General features: G+C 35.3%; 1 long non-coding RNA gene across 1 annotated transcript; it reads left to right on the plus strand.

Annotated features, from left to right (window-relative positions):
- The first annotated feature begins 460 nt into the window (after positions 1-460).
- Positions 461-1,229, plus strand: LOC149193860 (uncharacterized). Its single transcript, XR_016255003.1, has 3 exons — positions 461-619; positions 733-816; positions 909-1,229. It is a non-coding gene; the product is annotated as an uncharacterized LOC149193860 (long non-coding RNA).
- The last annotated feature ends 7,189 nt before the right edge of the window (positions 1,230-8,418 follow it).

An 8,418-nucleotide genomic window follows, 5' to 3' on the forward strand; every position in this document is an offset into this window, starting at 1 on the left:
TTTGACGCCCGTATGCCTGTATTTGGCATTTTTCCCCGTAAAATACGTTTTAATTTAAAACCTCCACGTCATACGCAACTTGTCGTTCATTTTCAAAACCGTCATATTGACGGGCATGTTTAAAAATTAAAAGTTTAATTTTTTTTATTATAAATTATATATATATATAAGTTTATAACCTATGGGCAGCTCCATCACATGCGGGGTCTGGTGGCCTTTAATGAGGGAAGGTACTATGTGACAACACCTTCTGCGTTGAGTTAAACTGGAGTGCGCTCAGATCTGGACACATCAGCCACCCTTCTTGGGATTAGCTCGACGTTATCTCTGTACACATAAATTCATGGTACTCCCCTTCACTTGAACTCGTCACGGTATGGCTCTCCTCGGGATTCCGGATGTGATCGAGGGTGGAGACTCCGCCGATCTCATCGGACGGCTAGCACTGTTCCTTGCATTTGTTTCCAGTTTCTTACTACCGGGGTTGGCGCATTTTGGCTCATCTGGATAGGTTTTCGTTTTCGGATTAGCTCTGCAATTTGAGGGTTAGCCGGCCTGCGGCAACTCCTACCTTCTACCAGCTTCTTCCACGGAAATTTGACAGAGATCCCTCCTACAGGTCAGGGAACTTGGTTTCTATTGTTGATTTCTTATTGCCCCAACCTCGTTTCCACCCTGTAAGCTCCGATAATCATAGCTAATAACATTCACTCATGGGTTTTTGTGTTGCAGGTTCGATTCACCTTAAAGATTCTATGCCGCCGTTGGTGGTGGCTAGACTAGCCCCTCTCAGGCATGGAGGTGCAATCGGCACAGGTAAGTCCAACCCTTCGCACCATTGTTATTTGAAACCAGAGTAGGAGGTTTGCATGTCAATTTCGGTGACTGTCTGAACGTGTTTATGCCAGTTCAAGTTATCCGTCTCTACTTGAGAGGGTTCCTTGGATCAGCTCCGCTCCTCTAGGGACATACCCCACAGTCTGCAACCCAGTAGAGCGTTTCACCAGCGAGCTTGTATTTATACTTATTGCAACTTCTCTGTATTGTATTGGCCTGTACAATGGTCGTGTAAACCTGTTACACAATTTGATACCTCGATTGAGGGTTATGTGGCTTATGACTAGCTTAATTTCTTTGGTACATGTACTGTGTGGACTATGGTTGCCGGGTTGAGCGCTAGCACGCTGCTTCCCCTTTGTTTAATATAAACCCTGATTTCATTTGCACTCTATCGCTCGGTGAATGTTAAGCTACAGATATTACTCTATCTCTTTGATTGTTATCTATGTATTCCAGAGGTTGCATGGCGATTTATATATGTATGCGTTTGCAGTCTAAAGATTCATTTACTTTCTGCGCGAGTTTCATATTATCTGTGTAATGGGTCGAAATCCGAGTTTTATCGGTTACAAATCTTGTTAAACAGGTTGCATTACTCTCTGAGATAGAAGGGATAATCCTGTTTTACTTGCTTGCTATCTGCGACGCATGTTTCAATGGTTATGCTTTTTTTTTAGCCTCTGGTAGTATATCAGTAGCCTGACCGCAACGTAGCGTTTGTGCTGTGTTTGCGGACAAATAAAAAAAGTGAAAATTGCTTGGTATATGTTTATCTATGTAGATTGGGATATTATTTATGAATTTGATAATTGAATACGGTAATTTCAGGTGAATTTGAAAAGATGAATTTACAAGATGTTATTTGTTATATTAATAATGTGTATAGTAAATTTGAAAAGGTAATTTCGATTTTCAGGGGTAAAAGAGGGCAGGGTGAAATCACAACCCCCATGTTATTATTTCAATTTTCACCTTCCATGTTATTATGAATGAGAAGCATATTCTCTGAATATTCAATCTCATCCATTGATTTAAAAAAAAAAAAATACAAACCTACATAAATAAATAGACACTTTTATTTTTATGTTTGTAATAGTGGTGTTTTGACAATTACCTCTTTTGGTGAAACTGTCCAAAATTTAATTTCTGTACATGTACATGGTGATATTGTATATACTTTTTGAACATTTACATAGTTCAAGCTCTTTACTATTCCAGGGGGCAGCCCAGTCAACTTTAGTCTGGTTCAATTTATAAATTAATTGTGAAAGGTTCTTTGAAGCAGTTTAAAAATAAATAAATAATCCATTAAAAAAATATGCTATGCTTGATTTTATTCTTAACAAACCAGTTCACATAGCACAGATGAAACTCGTACAAATAAATTTTTAAAAGTCATATGATGGGCAGTTTAAAAATAAAAACGTCATAAATAAAAACGTCATAAAAAAATTCGTTGACGGGTAGGGTCACCCGTCAAATTTAACCCCTGGGGACGCCATAAGAAAAAGGGCGGCGAACATTTAATTGTCAGTCAAAGCAATAATCGTTAATGGCGCACCAAATTGTAAGGAACATAAATTCAGTAGAGGGGAAAGAAGCTTATAAATGGGCACCCTTCAGGTAGTCTCCAGTCTAAAGGAAGCACTTCAACTCGTTTTATCTCTTGTAATGTCGTCCAACAAAAGTTCACAGGCTCGATCTTCGGGGCACCGAATGGTGGCGCCACAGAGAAAGTCATTTCTTCTGGGCACTCTCATTCTGCCAATTCGCAGAAGAGCGGGAGAGCATGTATGTGTTCACCCACGGGGCTTCCAGGTTCCTTCCGTCGCAGTCTTCATAGAAAGTGTAATACCTCTTCCTCTGCGCATTCTCAGCTAAATGCCAGGAAGTCTTCCATGCCGAATTCTCTGGCCACGTTCGGCAGTGCATGAAGAGAACGGGTGAGAAGAGCCCTCGCTGCTTTCAGACGTCCCTCTGAGCACCACATGCATCAGAGAACATCTTTTCAGCAACGGCGGAGCAGGCTCTGCCATATGACCAGGGCTGAACAACGGCCGAGCAGGCTCCGCCATATGACACGGCCTGAAGACGTCTGTTGATCAATGTCCAACTGGCTCCACCATATTAGGGCAGGGATGCAGGTAAGACTCCTCTCCATGTAAATCTATTTTGTCCAATCATATTTTTTTATCCTCTCCATACGTGTAAGCACGAGATTTTTCAATTTTTGGTGAAATTATATTTTAAAAACAGTAATTATTTAGTTTTACTAACCAATATTGATTTTCCTTGCGTTAAAGCATTAAAATAAATATGGTTTTATAAAGTATTGGAAAAAAAAAAAACTTGTTTTTCATTAAATTTATAATTGAGATTTTTTTTAAGGTTGAGAATATAGTTTCAGTTGCAAAATATTAATGTTAAGTTTCAAAAATGTAATTTTGGAGTTAAATATGGGTAAATTCACTTTTACATTTTTGAAAGCAGATAGTGTTTATTTAAGAAAAAGACAAAAACAGAAAAACTTGTTTTTCATTAAATTTATAATTGAGTTTTTTTTGGAAGTGCAGAATATAGTTTTAGTTACAAAATATTAATGTCAAGTTTCAAAAATGCAATTTTGGAGTTAAATATTGGTAAATTCACTTTTCCATTTTTGAAAGTAGATAGTGTTAGCTTTAAAATTTGATTCTGTATTTCCCATTACACTTCTAAAATTTAATTTTGAAATCTTATATTAATATATATAAAATAAATAAAGTTTAGTATTTAAAATAATCATATGGTTTTTTTTGTTTTTTTTTTTAAACGAATTATAGAGATAACTTTATTTTGGATCATTTATTATATCATTTTTAATATATATAATTCAATAATTCACGTTTTTAAAAAAAGTGATGCTCTTTTTAGTTTAGTATTTAAAATAATCATTTGGTTTTTTTGTGTGTTTTTTTTTAAACGAATTATAGAGATAACTTTATTTTGGATCATTTATTATATCATTTTTAATATATATAATTCAATAATTCAAGTTTTAAAAAAAAGTGATGCTCTTTTTAGTTTAGTATATGGTATTCAATTTTTTTAAAAGAAGTTACACTTCAACTTATGATGATGACGACGACTATTAACTTCTATTGAGATTTATACTTCCATTGAGATTTATATGTTTTATTGAATTTTAAGAAAATAAGAAATTAATTATAATTTTTTATTTTATTTTTTATTTCTACGATCATAAAGATATAAGAGAAGTACTCTCATATCACTATAGCTTTCATATCACCATAGTTTTGTTGAGTTAAAAGTTGAAGAAGGTTGGTAGCGTGTCATCCTCACTTGAATCCAAGATGAGGTTTTTACCTAGATTTAAATGCAATTTTAGAACGACATTTGGCATACATGTATGTATTAATCTCATGAGATATAGTTCTAATCTTGGCAATGTTCATTTTCTTCTCAACACTACTCAAGATAGAGAGAGAGTTTTAGTTTTTGGGATTGGGGTTGATCACCTCCTCATGATATCATAGTTTCCTTTTTTCGTCTAGCTCCTTATTTCCCCATAATTTTTCCCTTTTGAAGTAATAATACATTTAATATTATCTTAATTCTACAAGATGATATCCTCTTTTATTCCCTAGTGGTCGGTCTAGCCAAGGCTAGGCATCCTTATGTCATCGTCACTTGAGTCAAAGGTGGGGTTTTTGCCTAGATTTAAATGCAATTTTAGAAAATAATTTAGCATACATGTATAAATTAAGCTAATGAGAACTAGTTCTAATCTTGGCAATGTTCATTTTCTTCTTAACACTAGTCAAGATAGAGAGAGAATTTTGGTTTTTGAGATTGGGGTTGATCACCTCCTTATAATATTGTAGTTTCCTTTTTTCCTCTAGCTCCTTATTTCCCCACAATTTCTCATTTTTTCAAGTAATAATATGTTTAATATTATCTTAATTTTACAAGATGATCGCCTCTTTTATTCCCCAATGGTCCAGCCAAGACTAGGTATCCTTATGCCACCCTCACTTGAGTTGAAGGTGGGTTTTTGCCTAGATTTAGATGCAATTTTAGAAAAACATTTGGCATACATGTATAAATTCTTCTTATGCATAATATACCTACTGATAACCATGATTTCAATGGGTAAAAGGCTTTCTTCAATCACGAGGATAGGGTAGGGAGTATTTCCTTTAATCCTAAGGTTGTAGGTTATAAATTGTTTTTGCATTTGTTCAGTCTTCCTCCATGACTCTCTAGATATACTGCAACTCCAAACCTCATATCTATATATAATAACATGAGTGACAAGAGTCTATGATGGGATAAAATATTTCTTTTGGAAGGTTAGGACAGAAGCCTATGTCATGTCCTCAGGTGTAGATGTTTGGAGTTTTGTATTAGTTAATTATGCTATCCCATTTGTTATCACTCGGTAGTTTCCCTAGGCTGAGGAGAGAAACCCAGAGGTAACCACAAAACCACTTTTAAAGCTAGGATCTAGCCCTTCTATATTCAAAGAGGGATCTCTTTGTCTGATTTACATTTTTGCTTTATATTTTAGTCTAGTTATTTAAGTTTGAGTTGGGGTTTTCAAAAGTTTCATTGGAAGATGCTGGAAAAGTCCATTGGGCATGGAGTCATAAAAATTTGAGTAATCAATCATAAAATGATAGAGGAACTGTAACAGGGTTGGGTAAGAAAACTCCTGGATATTACAGAGTGTTTGTGGTATGAATAAGATGAATCAGATTTAGGATCAATTTAAATATAGAGAATACAAGGATGAATTCTATACTTAAACCTCAGAAGAAAATATTGATATTGTTAACAAGCCAGAGAAGAGAACACCTAAGAAAATTCGGCCCTTAATCGTATTGCAACAATAAGAAGGGGAAAAACATATCAGTAACTGAGGAAAAGAAATAATTTTACATAAAAGAACACATCACTCGTTGCTTGACATGGGAATCCTGGAACAAAACTCTTTGTATTTCTGTAAATTGATCACTTTGAGTACAATCCATGACTTACATCAATGTACAACTCTTTTCTTCGTATAATCCAACACATTTCAACCCTTTATAAGTCTTATTACAACATATTTATAGATGGTCTCAAATAAATTCGAACTTAAAATCAAATTCATTACAAAAATAATATCTACTAAAAACATGTAGATATTTCAGTAATAGAACTAAATAATAGGAATTCTGGACAAATTTGGCAATTATGTTGAATCTTTGAAGGAAATATGTCGCTGATTGTCTAGAAAAAATAACTGAACAATATACTAAAAATAAAAATAGTCACTGGAAAAGTGAAAGAAATATGGAACTATTGGGAAAATATTTAGCCTTCAAATATGAAATTGGTTCATTAATCCTCATCCTCTCCCTTTAAATCTGGAGTGGTTGTAGTTGTTTTCGCACAAGCTATGAGTTGCCCATTCCAAACTATCATCCCCTCTTTTCCTGCGATTTCAATAATTGCCTACCCATCTATCTATTAACACTTTTTCATGGTCTTATTGGAGAAGTTTTCACTTTATTGTTTGACTGATACTCTTTAGCTCCTTGTGCTTGCTCCTTTGGCATTTATTTTGTTATATAACTGGTCCAATGACTGTTGAATTGTTGCTATTGGTGCCCCTTTATAATATAATTTAATTTGAATTTCCACGTTTATCCTAGCTCCCTTTTCTTTAGCCTTCTTGCATTTCTTCTCCATAAGACCGAGGGTTGTGACCATTTCACCTAGCCTTAAGGTGCTAAGGCTTTTTATTAGTTTTCGAGGGATATTTTCCTTTGTAAACTACTTTTAGCCCTTATTTCTTTATATCTTAAATACCGCATGCTAGCTCCTCTATCAGAACTTTTCAATAGGAGCTTTTGAAGAGGAAAGTGTTACGAAACACCGATATCCTAAACCTCTGATTTGAGACCTTCGATATGACGTCATCATTGACACGTGGCAAATCATGAGTGATGACACATGTCACATTGATTTGCCCCCATATGACCCCTCAAAACACCAAAACTACCTGCCACGTGTACTTCTGTACTGCAGCGTCATGCTAACGTTAGATGCCATGTATCTTTATCAGAACCAATCATATTATGCTATGCATCCCTTATCAGAACCAATAACATTCCACTATGTGTTCATTATCAGAACCAATCATATTTCTTCACACGTGTCACTAGAGGAGAGAGAAAAGGCCTATCATGCTTTCGTTTTGTGATGAATTTATTTGTTAATATGTTTAGGCATTCCCCAGTGGTTTAACACTACCGGCACTTTTTCCTGACAGTTTAACACTATTGCCCCTTTGTATATCACAACATTTCATATCACACGTTTTAAATGTAGTCACATTGTCTGAGCTCCTGATTACTGATTACCAATATGCGATATGCCCTGGACTTGTAATTCGTCGATCGCTGATTACTGATATGCCACATGCCTTCAACATGCGATATGTGATTGCCTTGGACCTTCGTTCATCGATTTCCACTTGCTCCGACGTGCCTCTTACATATCCTTCCGATAAGAAAACATAAAAAATTCTTCGTTGTCACATGGAGCTGACACGTGGCGGAAGGAAAATACCCAAAACATAGAATTTTTCATGTTTTTCCTTTGTTTTCTAGTTTTTAGGGGCAAAACTTCAAATTGCTCTATATTTTAATCCCAAACTTGGTTTGAAGAACCAGATATACTGCTGGAAAGATGTTTCTGAGCACTTTCAAATGAAAACACCTGCGATATGATCTAGACTAGATTTTATATGCAAAAAAACTCCCAAACTTTTAGACTTGTCTTGACCATAAGAATTCAAGAGCTAAATGGATCCTTTGACAAGTAAACCTTTAGGCTATGACACCCTAGTGATACATAGGCTAAAATTTACCATCAAATTCTCGAAATGAATAATAGGAAGGAGACACTTCAACCCTAAATTATATGACCCCAACATCGGCTCCAATGGGGATGGCATCCTCCTTGTGAGGTGTCAAGAACACCGTAGATTAATAGCCTTCTCCCTTAGGCAATGGAGATAAAAAACTGGTTACAAAACTAAAAAATTTAATGGAAATAACAAATTTGACAACACATCACCAAAGTATTAGGCCTTCTCCTTGGGCTTCAAACATTCATGATGGTATTCCACACCTGCTGAAATTATATACACTAGGTTATCTCTTCTCTCCAATGTAGCCAATTAAGCAAATGGCTACTTGACTAAGTTATGCTCACAGTTACCTTGAGCAGACAGAAGAAGAAAGAGAATGGCAACTCAAATCTCAAACTGAATCCAATCTTTGCACTGGTGAACAAAACAAGATCTACCTTGACTGATGATTCCAAGAAGCTTGTAAAAGGATCTTGAAATGAATGATCACTGAAATTCAGCTCATCTGATAGATTACAATTTTTCTCTAGGTGGTCTACATACTGAGAATACAAACCTTTATATGCATTCTTTCTTTTATGCAATTTCAACTTATAGCTGTCATGATAGGGCTACAAATTTTCATGTGACTTTTGTAATGAAACCACTACTGGACA

The sequence above is a fragment of the Pinus tabuliformis genome, chromosome 2_2 (assembly GCF_031772625.1).
Source record: "Pinus tabuliformis cultivar Carrire ecotype Pingquan chromosome 2_2, CPIR1, whole genome shotgun sequence".
Taxonomy (NCBI): domain Eukaryota; kingdom Viridiplantae; phylum Streptophyta; class Pinopsida; order Pinales; family Pinaceae; genus Pinus; species Pinus tabuliformis.